Source organism: Monodelphis domestica, chromosome 4, assembly GCF_027887165.1.
Source record: "Monodelphis domestica isolate mMonDom1 chromosome 4, mMonDom1.pri, whole genome shotgun sequence".
NCBI lineage: Eukaryota > Metazoa > Chordata > Mammalia > Didelphimorphia > Didelphidae > Monodelphis > Monodelphis domestica.
The window spans coordinates 30,108,233-30,123,006 of record NC_077230.1 but is presented as its reverse complement, the minus strand read 5'-3'; the positions used below and the strand labels follow the sequence as shown (position 1 = coordinate 30,123,006).

General features: G+C 31.9%; 1 long non-coding RNA gene across 1 annotated transcript in view; it reads right to left on the bottom strand.

Annotated features, from left to right (window-relative positions):
- LOC103094713 (uncharacterized) overlaps positions 1-14,774 on the bottom strand; it is a 118,921-nt gene that overhangs the window by 30,362 nt on the left and 73,785 nt on the right. The gene's annotated exons all lie outside the window — the stretch shown is intronic.

Here is a 14,774-nt window from a genome sequence, read left to right as displayed (position 1 = left end):
CTTCACGCACAGGTATTCACGCACATATTCACGCACAAAAATGCACAAAGACAATCGTCATCCTCGGTTACCAAGAGACTACTACTACTACTTCATCCTATCTCTTACACACACACACACACACACACACACACACACACACACACACACACACATGCATAAATATATAGGTATATGTGTGTTTGAAGTATATGCCTGCAAAAATAGTGTAAGAAATATGTGTATTATATCTGAAAAAATTCTGTTCATCTAATCCAATCTATGCCTAACCTTCAAACTGTAAAATTTGGTCACTTTTATTTTTTGGTCAATCAGAAGTTTTTGTAGCTATAAATCCAGCATGGAGACAAGGAAACTACAAAGCAATTAATTCTGTGGGAGTTTTTTTTTTTGGACAAAGATATAAATTTAAAACAACCCTGATACAAGACAGATGACTAGATACATAACTGGGGTTGAATAAAATGAGAAGAAAGTGCCTTCAAAAAGAGTCAGAATATTAGTATCTAATATAAACTAAGACTACTAATGCTAACAACAACAAAAAGGTTCTTTAAAAGTAACATATAATTATATATGTGAGTAAAGGTGACAAAAACATTGATAACTCTCTAAAACACTACAAAATATATTTTGCAAAAATTTTTGCTACATAGTATAGGTATATCTTAATTTTATTTCTGGGGAAACAAAGGCACAGAATGGTTAAGTGACTTATTTACCTGCAGTTATATAAGCAATTTCTCAACTGGAACTTCAATCCTAGTTTCCTAATTCCAAATCTCATACTTGTTCCATAGGGAATAGGATAAATTATTAAGTATATGAATGGTGAATAAGTAGAAAAGAAAAAAAATGTGAGTAGGAACTGGGTTATGTTTCTTTGAAACCATTGATTCTAATGTAAACTCCTAGAAATGAATCTCTAATATTAGAATTTCAGTAATCACAGATGGGTAATATAGATTAATATTTTGGGGGTTTGTAGACCTTCAAAAGTATCTCAAAATTATATGTACACCTAAAGCGGACACTGTTTTGGAGTTGTCAAGAGAAACAACTTGGCATCTACTATATAACAAGACAATCATTTTAGAATAACTAGTGTAATGCCACATTATTCCCAGTATTATCAGCATATTTGATATTTTAATTTTGAAATCTAATTATGGTATGCCACAGACAATTTACATCTTAAATTAAATAAATTATATTATTAAACCTTTCAGGATTACCCCATGTAAAAGATGGACATATATAGGCTATCAGATGATTTTGTGATGAATTCATAACAGCATCATCAGTAAGAAATTTCACTTTAACTAATATAACAACAGAGTCAGCTATGGAACACAGTAGATAAAGCATAGGGACTGAAGTTAGGAAGATGCAGCTTCCTGAGTTCAAATCTGGACTCAGATATTTACTAGCTGTCTGGTCCTGTGCAGGTCACTTTTCCACAGTTTTCTCATCTGTAAAATGCACAGGAGAAGGAAATGGCAAACCATTACAGTATCTCTGCCAAGAACACTGTATATGGAGTCATGAAGACTCAGACTCAACTTAAAAATAACTGAACACTAAAGGCTTCTTTGAGGCACAATGTATCGGGATGTTTTGAGGTGCTATCCTACTCCTTATCTCAGTAAATATCTTCAGCTTTTGGTAGGTTTATCAGATCTGCTAGTGATCCAACACTGAGAATAATAATTCACACAATGAAAGAATAAGGATCAAAAAGTGATTTTAAAAGCTTGGAGTAGTCCTAACTTCAGGTTTTATATTGATACATTTTTATTTTACTACTCTTATTAAAACTTGTATTTTACTTCCAAAAGACATAGGCTGATTTTTTTTTTTATACATGTAAAGAAGTAGGAAAAAAAGAGGGAATGAAGATGGATTTCAGAATATAGCTTCACATATTCTGAGGCAGCTAGGCAGGAGAAGGAATTAAGCATTAAACCTGGAGTTTACTCAGATACTGACTAGCTATGTGATCCTGGGCAAGTCATTTAGCCTCTATTTCAGTTTTCTCATCTATAAAATGGGGATAGTAATGACACATCCTTCCCAGAATTGTTTGAACATAAAATGAACTAATTATTTGAGGATTCTCTGAAACTTTAAAGTATTACATAAATGAAGCTGCTATTAACTATCACAGAAAAATGTCTTCTAGTTCAAGACATAAAAATAAGAACTCCCTTTGATTTTCTTTTTTCTTTTCATTATATTTTTATTTTAATTAAAAATTTCCCACAGAACTCTTCTGAAGTTATATAATCCATATTATATCCCTCTTTTTTTCTCTCCCCATTCCAGGAGCTGACAAGCAATTCAATTTTGATTATGCATGAATTATCACACAAAAATATTTCCATATTATTCATTTTTGTTAGTAAATAATCTTATAAAACCACCCCCCAAAAACATATACCCAAACAAGTGATCACATGTTTTCATCTGCATTCCTACTCCAACAGTTCTTTCTCTGGTGATAGATAGCATTCTTTTTCATAAGTCCCTCACAATTGTCCTGGATCATAGTATTGCTGTTAGTAGCAAAGTCTATCATATTTGATCGTCAAACAATACTGCAGTTACTGTGTACAATGTTCTCCTGGTTCTTCTTATTCCACTCTGCAGTAGTTCATGTAGGTCTTTCCAGGTTTATCTAAAATCATCCTGTAACTGTTACCATCACACACCACAATTTGTTCATCCATTTCCCAATTGAGGGCCATCACTTTAGTTTCCAATTCTTTGCTACCACAAAAAAAGAAGATATATATATATATATATATATATATATATATATATATATATATATATATATATATTTTTTTTTTTTTTTTTTTTTACAAACAGGTCCTTTCCAATTTTTAAAATCTTTTGGATATAGAGCTAGTAGTGATATTACTGGATCAAATAGTATGTAATCTTTTATAGTCCTTTGGGAATAATTTTAACTTTCTCTTCAGAATAATTGGATCAGTTCACATCTTTAATAGCAATGCACAAATGTCCCAATTTTGCCATCTTCCCTTCAAAATTAATCACGTTCATTTATAGTCATATTGGTCAATCTGATAGGTTTGAGATGGTATCTAAGAGTAGTTTCAATTTGTATTCTCTAATCAATTGGAATTAAGAACATTTTCCCATATGATTATTAATAGTTTTCTTCATCAAAAAGTGATTATTCATAGACTTTGACCATTTATCATTTGGGGAATGGCTTGAATTCCTATAAATTTGATTTAATTCTTTTTATATTTGGAGAAATTTATCAGAGAAATTTATTATAAATTTTTTCCCAGCTAATTGTTTCCACTCTAATCTTGGTTGCATTGTTTTTTAAAAATACTTTTTAAATTTAATATAATAAAATTATTAATTTGTATCTTGTAATGTTTTTGTTTGATCATAAATATTTCCTTTCTTTGTAGACCTGATAGGTAAACTATTCTATGTTCCCCTAATTACTTAAAATATCACTTTTATGTTTAAATCATATACCATTTGCCCTTATCTTGGAATATGGTGAGAGATATTGATCTAAACCCAATTTTTGCCATACTGTTTTCTCAATTTCCCCAGCAACTTTTGCCAAATAATGAGTTCTTATTTCAAAAGCTGTCATCTTGGCTTTCTCAAACAGTAGATTGCTGAGGTCATTTACCCCCAGTATATTTCATTGATCCACCCTTTTATTTCTTAGCTATTAACAGATTGTTTTGATGATTACTAGTTTATTGTACCGTTTAAGATCTGGTACTTCTAGGCCTCCATCCTCTACTTTTTTTTTCATTAATTCCCTTGATATTTTTGACCTTTTGTTCTTCCAGATGAATTTTGTCATTATTTTTTCTAGTTCTTTAAAATAGTTTTTTGTAGATTAATTGGTATAGCACTGAATACATAAATTATGTTGGATTGTCATTTTTATCATATTATTTTGGTTTACCCATGAGTAATTAATGTTTTTCCAATTATGTAGATCTAACTTTGTGTGGAAAGGGTTGTGTAATTGTCTCCATATAATTTCTGCATTCATTCTAGAAAAAAGATTCTGAAGTATTTTCCATTTTCTAGAGTGATTTTTAAAGGAGTTTTTTGTTTTCTACATCTTGCTGCTGAGTTTTGTTGGAAATATATAGAAATGCTGATGATTTTTGTGGGCTTATTTTGTATCCTGCAACTTTTCTAAAGTTACTAAATATTTCAACTAGTTTTTTAGCTGATACTCTAAAATTCTCTAAGTATACCATCATATCATCCACAAAGAGTAATAGTTTAGTTGCCTTATTACTTATTTTAATTACTTCAATTTCTTTTTCTTCCTGTACTGCTAAAGCTAGCATTTCTAGTACAATGTTAAATAATAGTGGTGATAATGGTATCCTTGTTTCACTCCTGATCTTATTGGAGGCTTCTAACATCCCCATTGGAGATACTTGCTAATGATTTTAAATACATACTACTTATTATTTTAAGGAATGGTCCTTTTATTCCTATGCTTTTTAGTGCTTTTTTTTAAACAGGAAAGTTTATTGTATTTTGTCAAAGGCTTTTCCTGCCTCTATTGAAATAATCATGTGATATCTGATAATTCAATTATTGCTATGGCCAATTATGCTGATGGTTTTCCTAATATTAAACTAGCCTTATATTCCTGGTATACATTCCATCTGGTCATGGTGAATAATCCTTGTGATATATTGCTCTAGTCTTTGCTTATATTTTATTTAAATTTTTTGCATCAATGTTCATTAAGGAAAATATTCTATAATTTTCTTTCTTATTTTTTTATCTTCCTGGCATAGACATCAGCACCATATTTGTGTCATAAAAAGAATTTGGCTTCTCTTAGTTTGGCAAATAGTTTGTATAGTATTGTGATTAAATGTTCTTTAAATATTTGATAGAATTCACTTGTGAATCCATCTAGCATTATGTATTTTTTCTTGGGGAGTTCATTGATGGCTTGTTCAAATTTTTTTTTTCTAAGATGGAATTATATAAGTATTCTATATACTCTTTTGTTAATCTAGGTAATTTATAATTTTGAAAATATTCATCCATTTCACCTATACTATCAGGTTTATTGTCATATAACTGGGTAAATGCCTCCTAACAATTTCTTTAATTTTCTCTTCAGTAGCAGTGAAATCATCCTTTTCATTTTTACTGCTTGTAATTTTTTTCTATTTATATTTAAATCAAATTAACCAATGTTCTATTTGTTTTTGTTTCATAGAACTAGGTCCTAGTTTTATTTTGTTGTCCTAGTTGTTTACCTAATTCTTTTATTTTGAATTTTATTATTCCCTCCTTTTATTTTTTAGTATTCACAATTTAGTCTTTAATTGGGGATATTTAATTTGTTCTTCTTGTTGGTTTTGTTTCTTTTTTTGTTTCTTTTTTTTTAATTGCATGCCCAGGTCATTGAGCTGCTTTTTCTCTCTTTTATTGATATAAGCATTAAGAGATATAAATTTTCCCCCTGAGTACTGTTTTGCTTGTATCTCATAAATTTTGATATGTTGTCTCCTCAATGTCATTTTCTTCAATGAAATCAGTGACTGTTTCTGTGATTTGTTCTTTGGCCCACTTATGTTGTGAATTAGATGAATTAATTTCAAATTAAATTTTAATTTCCCTTTCTATGAATCTTTACTCATTATAATTTTTATTGAATTATGATCTGAAAAAGTTGCATTTATTATTTCTGCTTTTCTTTATTTGGTTGTGAAGTTTTTATGCCTTAGTATATGGTCAATTTTTGTATATGTACCATGTGCTGCTAAAAAGACAGTATATTCCTTTTTAATCCTTATTCAATTTTATCTGGATATCTATTAACTCTAATTTTTCTAAATTTCATTCACTTTCTTTACTTGATTCTAAGTTATTTTTTTGGTTAAATTCATCTAATTCTGATAGGAAAGGTTGAGATCTCTGAGTAGTATAGTTTTACTGTCTATTTCTTCTTTAAGACCCTTTAGTTTCTCCTTTAAAAATCTGGAGGTGATATCATTTGGTGCAGATCTCTTAAGTACTGACATTACTTCATTGTCTATACTACCTTTTATCAAGATGTAATTATCTTCCTTATCTCTTTTAATCAGATCTATTTTTGCTTTAGCTTTGTCTGAGATCATGGTTGCTAAGGCTGCTTTTTTTTTGTCTCAGTTGAAGTCCAATAGATTCTACTCCAGCTTCTTACCTTTACTCTGTATGTGACTACATGAAACATGTGTTTCTTCTAAACAATATATAGTAAGATTCTGATTCTTAATCCACTCTGCTATCAGCTTCCATTTTATAGGTGAGTTTATCCAATTTACCTTCATATCTTTGATTACCATCCATATTCCCTTCCATTTTGATTTCCTCTTCCATTTCTCCTTTCCATTTCTCCTTTCAATCTTTCCCTCCACATCAGTGTTTTGCTTTTAATCATTCCTCCCTTTCTCTCTCCCTTATATTACATCCCTCCCCCACCTCATTTCTTATTTCCCTTCTATATCCTAATGAATCTGACTGTTCCTCCATGAGCCAATTCCAATGTGAGTAAGGTTTAAGTATTACCCATCATTATCCTCATTCTCTTCTCCACTGTAATATTTCCCACCCATGCCTCTTTATCTGATATAACTTACCCCATTTAACTTATCTATTCCCATTTCTCTTAAAGAAATCCTCCTTTTCACCCCTATTTTTTACATATTCTAAACAGCTTACTACCAAAACCTCCCTCTATGAATACTTCTTCTAACTACTATAATAATGATAACAATTTTAAGAGTTGCAGATGTCATATTTCCATAAAGGAGTATGAACAATATGATCTAATTGAAGCCCTTAAATTTGTTCTTTCTTATTTACTTTATATGCTTCTATTGAATTTTGCTATTTGAATATCACGTTTTCTGTTTAAATCTCATCTTTTTTTCAGGAATAGTTAGAAATCTTCTATTTTATTAAATGTCCATACTTTCCCCTGAAAGAAAATAGTTGATTTTGTTGAGTAGGTGATTCTTGGTTGTAAACCCAGGTCCCTTGCCTTTTGAAATATCATATTCCAAGCCCTCTAGTTCTTCAGTATGGAAGCTGCCAAATCCTATTTAATCTAGATTGGGGCTCCATGATATTTAATTTATTTCTTTTTGGCTACTTGCAGTCTTTTCACTTGGCTTGGGAGGTCTTAAACTTGGCTATAACATTTTTGAGAGTTTTCTTTTGGGGATTTATTACAGGAGGTAATCTAAGGATTCATTCAATTTATATTTTACCCTCTTGATCAAGAATATTAGAGCAGTTTTCTTTGATAATTTCTTATAATATGATACCTAGGATTTTTTTATGATGACTTTCAGATAGTCCAATACTTCTTAAATTGCTTCTCCTGGATCTAGTTTCCAGTTCAGTGACTTTTTCAATGAAATATTTCTCATTTTCTTCTATTTTTAAATTATTTTGATTTTTAAAAATTCTCTCTTAATGTCATGTGAAGTCATTAGCTTCTATTTCCCCAACTCTAATTTTTAAAGAATTAATTCCTTCCATGATTTTTTGATTGTCCTTTTCCATTTTGTCCACCACTTAAAAAACAAACAAACAAACAAAATGTTTTATGGTCTTTATTTACAACTTTGTTGGCAAAAAGGCAGAGGGAGAATTTAGAATGACTTGCAGAGGGTATTCTAGATGATGCTGCCAGTTCAAAAACTTGCATCTTTAATGTCCATCTGACTAATTATTCAAAAAATGCAACATGGAATCTGTTTAAGTTGTCTATTATTTTTTAACTATATAAAGACAAGTTAAGTCAAACTACTCATTAAAATGATGCAGCTTAAATGAGGCATATTTTCAAAATGTATGTTGTTCTTGGTAGTAACACATACTCAATAAACTCATGTTAGAAAAAAAAACTTTTATACTTCCTACTTCAATTATTTATAAAATATTTTCTGTAATGACCATTATATTTCAGATTACTTATGATCTCCTCTGAACTTACTATCGAGGTGTAGTCAAGGTCGGAATAGAGGTGATAAAGGTGAATATTCCTTTTTGGGGGAGAGAGGGATTGAAAGAAGTGGTGCCCTCCTGAAATCTGTATGAAAAACCATAAACATCTTGTTTAAGAATTCTAGACAGGAGAAAAAAATAATAATGTAGTCAATTTCAATTTATGCTGACCTGACAATTTTTATTCTTCTTCAAGTTCTTCCAAATCCTCTCCAGTAAAAAAGGTTTTTGTCAATAGAAACAGCACAAATTACTCCATTTTCCTGTTCTTCATTATTTTCTTCCAAATCATTTTTGTTCCCCACTTTCTGCCCCATGTTCTGAAGCTTCACTCAATTTATTATCATCTTTCTCTACTGAAGTATATGTAATGAATCTTTCAAGTCTAGTCACAGTAATACCAATATCATCCATGTCCTTTGGGATATACTGCCTCAAATCTTTATCATTTATTCTTAATAGATTTTCAACATCATCATCACCTGATTCTAGAATATACGGAGTATCATCTGCTTCTTCTTCATCATCAACCAGCTCAGGGCAAAATTAAAAAAAAAACAACAACAACTTTGAGGCTACTGATCACTAGTGCTTTTCCTGCCTTAAAGTTTGCTTTTCTTTTTTCCATATTTTGCTCAAGTTTATCAATCTTTTCTTGTCTTTCCCTTTTTTCCATTAAAGAAGATTCTAAAGTGATTTTGGTAACATTTGGTCCTAAAGCAGAACTCTCTCTTTTATCAAATTAATTTTTAGTTTAAAATATTTTCCATGTTTACATGATTAATTTTCTTTCCTTCCCCTCTCCCCCCCATCCCAGAGCCAACAAGCAATTCCAATAGGTATTCCTTGATACCTATTTCCATATTATTCATTTTTGCTATAGAGCAATATTTTAAAGCCTAACCCCCAAATCATATACCCACATATACATGTGATGTGATATAATGTTTTTCTTTTGAATTTCTACTTTTGCATTTCTACTCTCATAGTTCTTTCTCTCAATGTGGAGAGCATTGTTTTACATAAGTCCTTCAGGAATGTCCTAGCTGGTTTGCTACTAGTAGCAAAGTCCATTACATTGGATTATTCCATTATGTTTTACTTTCTGTGTACAATGTTCTCTTGGTTCTGCTCATTCACCCTGCATCAGTTCATTGAGATTCTCCCAGTTCATATAGAATTCCTCCAGATCATCAATCCTTATAGCCCAATAGTATTCCATTGCCATCAGATACCACAATTTGTTCAGCCATTTCCCAATCGAGGGACAACCCTTCATTTTCCAGGGTTTTTTTTGCCACCACAAAGAATGCATAGGCCATTGGTCTTTAAGGGGATTTCAATCAGGTAAAATTCCTAGGCCACAGAAATATGTTTATTTTCATCTTTTGTATGATTTTCTTAGACTTTAATGACATGGTGCAAGGTTGTGTTGTAGTATTTCATTTTTGAGTTCTTCCAGCACTTGAGAGCAATTTCTTTTTTCTTTTTAAGTTTTGCATGTGGTTGCTTAGAACTCAAGACCCCTTACTGACTCTGTACTTTGCTCTTTGTCTCCACAAATTTTTCTAGGGTTAGGTGTTTCTTTTGCAGTTTGCTCATTTTCCCAGTCGTCGCCGTCGTCGCCTTCTCCTTCTCCCTTCTCCCTTCTCCCTTCTCCCTTCTCCCCTCTTCCTCTTCCTCTTCCTCTTCCTCTTCCTCTTCCTCTTCCTCTTCCTCTTCCTCTTCTTCTTCTTCTTCTTCTTCTTCTTCTTCTTCTTCTTCTTCTTCTTCTTCTTCTTCTTCTTCTTCTTCTTCTTCTTCTTCTTCTTCTTCTTCTTCTTCTTTCTTCTTCTTCGCCTGTGGACTGAGAATTCTGAAAGGCTGATTCTCTCTCCTCTGCTGATGGTTTGAAGGACTGGGTACTGTGAGATATTTTGCCCTGGACCTAGGTCTTCACCACAGTGCAGGATTTGAAAAGCCACCTATTATGAACTTCTGGGCCACAGTGGGGGTAATGTCAGGGTCTGGGACTTTGAGGGGTAGATCTGGAGTGTGGCATTCTTTGTTGTTGGTGTAGCCAGGGTTCCAGGATCCTGAAGATAGCCTATGCCCAGGTGGATGGGTGGATGACTAGCACCCCACTATGTCCAGTGTTGCCTTTGGTTCCCCCATATCCAGTGAAAATTGACACTCTCTGACTCCTTTCAAGTTGTATTCAGTGGGAGAGCCCCCTCACCATTTAATGCTATTGGTTTTAGACTTATCATATATTTAGACTTATGGGGACACTTTTTAAAAAATGGTATGGAAGAATTGTCAGAGCAATTTCAACTTTTGCTTCTACTAAGCTGCCATTTTGGCTCTGCCCCACTCCTCTCAATTTTAAAGTGAAAAGAGTCCTCACCTTGAAATCAATAGAGTTTATTTTCATTCTCTATCTTCAGTGGCTGTTTAATCCCTCAAAAATCAAGGAACTTTCTCATTGGGATAACTGAGACAAACATTATCTATAGTTAACTATACTTTTCATGTTTATTTTCTCAAATGAGAAATTATATAAGGCATTTTGTTAACTAAAAAGTGCTATTCAATAATGAGTTATTATTAATGATGTGCAGTTGATTTTGTAAAGAGTAGGACTTAATGTTAATTACTAATTGACATTAATCTAATTTGATTTAATCTACTATATAGTGTATAGAGATTTTTACTTTATAATTTTTTCTTACTTATTAGCTATCTCTTCCTAAAATTTTATAATTTGAAATAGACATTATTTATGCCTTTCTACAAAACACTTATAAGAAGAAGCCAAAAAGACATGGCATATTACTTGAACAAAATTAATATCTTAAAATTTTAAATCTTTATAGGTATTAACAGGGTACCTAGGTTGTGCAGTGGACAGTGTGTCGGCCTAAAGTAAAAAAAAAATACAAACAAACAAACTCAACTTCCTGAGTTCAAATCTGACAATAGCTTTGTGACACTGGACAAATCACTTATCCCTGTTTTCTTCAGTTTCCTCATTTGTAAAATAAGGTGGGAGAAGGAGATGGCAAATCATTCCAGTATCTTTGCCAAGAAAACTCCAAATGGAGTCATGAAGAGATGTACACAACTGAAAAAAACTGAAGAACAACACATAAATATTGAGAATGCAATAGGGAACAATGCCTCACCATAATAAGAATTAATTTTTAAGTGAGCTCCAGACATAAAAAAGGCATAGATTAGAATTGAAGACACACCATTACCCACTTATTATCTCACACAGACAATGATATACACTCTGGCATTTTAAAACAACCAAAGCAAGTAGATACAATTATTCCAGAGACCCTCAATGATCAACCAGCTTCAATTACCTGCTACTTTCCAAGCTCTGTGCATAGCACTAGAGCTTACAAGAGTGTGAGAGTCTGCATACCCTTTGACCACTACTATATTTATAGCCTAAAGAGATTAAAGATAGGTTGAAAGAATCTACCCATACAAAAATATTTATAGCAGCTCTTTTTCATGGTGGCAAAGAACTGAAGGGATATCCATCAATTGTGGAATGGCTGAATGAGTTGTGAAATATTTTTCTAATGGAATTCTATTGTTCCATAAGAAATGACAAACAAGATGATGACAAAAATACCTGGAAAGACTTATATGAAGTTATACAAAGTGAAGTGAGCAGAACCAGGAAAAAGTTGTACAGAGTAACTACACTAATGTATGATGATCAACTGTGAATGACTTAACTATTATCAAGAAGGCAAGGATCTAGGACAACTCCAAGGGGACTCATACTGAAAAAAAGCTATCCTCTCCCATAGGAGCTAAGAAGTATTACGATGATAATACTGGCATATATATTCTATTTACTTGTGTACAAACAAATGCTAAATTATTTTAATGACAGAGGGTGCTGAGGGAGTCAAGAAACAGGTCTTGAAGGGACTGAAACTTGAGCTGAATCTAGATGGGACCTAGGACCCTCTAAGATGAAACTACAGAGGGAGAACATTTAAGGCATAACCTGGGTAAAGGTGTTATTTTTGATAAAATAATGTTTTTTTCTAAAGAATAACAAGGAAACCAACTTGATGGTATTAAGTCAGAGTCAAACTTTATTAAGTGCTTACTATCTATTGATTATTAGGGATACATATAAGAAGGAAATAGCAATCTCTGAAGCCAAATAATTTATTTTATAAGGTAGGAAGACAATGTATGAAAGGGAATGAAAATATGTGTGTCTGTGTGGATGTGCTGGGGAGGGGATAACCTGTATATGTACATGGTGGTGAAGTCTACAAAATTAAGCATGGCTGAGGTGTGCCTTTCTCAAAATGGGTGTTCTTGGAGGAATTCATTAATAAGAGAACGTCTAATAAGATTTGGCAACTTGCTGAACAGGCAGAATGGCATAATGAAAGGTCAGAGATGATGTCTAGATTGTGAATATGTGAAGTTATAGGGAAGGTTGGATTTAGGCAGAAATAAAATGAGCTAAATTTTGAATGTACTGAATTTGAGATTCCTATGGGATGGCCATATAAGGATATCCAGTAGATAAAAAACAGGAACTCAAAATAAATAAACAAAAAAGATGTGTGCTGGATATACAGATGGTGTTCCTCTAAACAAAGATAATGGTTGAACCCATGGGATTTGATGGAATCACCAAAAGACAATAGTGAAAGAAGTTTTTAAAAAGGCAGCTAAAGACAATAATCTTGAGTCACAAGAAGGTAAGACATAGATGCTAAACCTACAAAGAAGACTGAGGACCCTTCAAAAAAGCTTGAAAGCTTCAACAAAAAGGAAAAATGCTTCAGTCTGAGAGTGTTGGTGAACTTGGAAAGAATAGTCTGATTTAAGCAATAAAAAGGAAACCAGATAATGAGGAATAAATCAATAAGTAAGAGTTAAAAAAGAGGAAGCAAGAAATATAGATAGCTTTTTTTTTTCTAGTTTAGTTTATGTAAAGCATTAGTGGTATAGGTTGAAAGGCTAATAGATTTAGAGCTGAATGTAAGTAGTCAATTCCATCATTTCACAGATAAGGAAACTAAAGTCTGTAGTGGTGATTTAACTGGCCCAGAGTTATACAAGCAATGAGAAGCAGAGCCAGTGTTTGAACTTCAATCCTTTGACTCTAAACCTTGAAGCTTTTACCAAAGTTTAAGAGAACAGTAAGGTCAAGTGAAGTCTAAGATTTGTCAAGAACTCAGGATGTTTGTAGGAAGGTGGTAGTGAATAAAAAAAGATTGTAAATTCAGAAAAGATATCTTCAGACCCTGTTAGAAACAGATTCAGATTTATAGGAATAAACATTCACTAACTGACAAATAGGCTTAAGCTATATGTAGCCACGTGAAATAATTTCCAAATTTCTAACAGTAATGAGTATGAAACAGAGCAGTTATGAGATTTTACTTCATCAACCATCAAAAGCTTTGAAAACTCAAAGTTAACAAAAATAGAAAATGATAAATGTTAGAGGGACTGAAGTAAAAAAGGAGCATTAATGTAGTATTGTAGTAATGTACAATTGATGGGGCTCTGAATTCATAATGCATTTCTGAGAAGCAAATTGTAATTAAGCCTCCAAAATTACCAAACAGTGTATATACCCTTTGACCCAGAGAAAACAATCCAACCCACCCTCATGCCCTAAAGAGATCAAAGAAAGAAAGGTTCTTGTATTTACAGAAATATTTATAGGAATATATATATATATATATATATTTATGAAGGTTATATAGGTGAGGGAGTGTGGCATGGTTGGCAGAAAAGTAGAAACTAAAAGAGTGCTTATCATATGGGGAATGACTAAACAAATTATGGTATATTTGTAAAAGATTACTTTTGTGCCTGTTTATCTGCTCTTTAGACTTTTAATCTGTTCTTTATTCTTTTGTGGTCTAGGAAGGTGCTTTCTTTGTCAAATTTTGAGACTAATTGGTGTGATATTGGTACAAAGAGTTCTTTATAATTTTGCTAGGACTCTCTTGTGAGTCACTAGAGCTAGTAGTTTTGTTTTGTTTTTGTATTTCCTTTACAAGTAGTTCTTTCAAAAATTGGGGAAAAATGAATTTTTAAAGATCTTTAGTCTTCTGTTAAATTGGATATTTATTGTTTTTGTAGTATTCCTCTATGTCTTTTATATAATGCTTATGTGCTTCAATGTACTTATGAATTTATAAATTTACATTTGTTTTAAATAGCTCTGGCTTTTAATACAAAAAAATTTTTTTAAGTCTTGTATAGGACATGTATATTCTTTAGCAATCCTTTTCAGAAGACTCCATAACCCATAACTCCATAATCTAGTTTCTCCAGCAATTTTCTCATTTCTACAGTTTTCCATCTCATTATTCTTTTGTAGAATTGTCCACAACCAAGAAACAATGAAATTTTTGGACATTTTGCATGTTAATTATTTTTGCAGTTTTATTTTTTCTTTTATAAATTTAGTTGCTAAGGCAATTAAGCATATATAAGTTCAATATTTATAATTAGTTTTTTTAGTATTCCCTTCAGTATAACGCAGTTTTCTTTTATACCCCTTTTTTATGTTGTGAATGTTTATTTTAGCTTTGTCAAATAGCATGATTACAACTCCAGTTTGGATCCACTTGATAAATAGTAATTTTTTTCCAGTCTCATTTTTATTCTCTGTGTGTATGATTTTGTTTTTCAGGTATATTTTGTAAGCAAAAGGTTGTGGAGTTGTATTTTTATCTAATTTG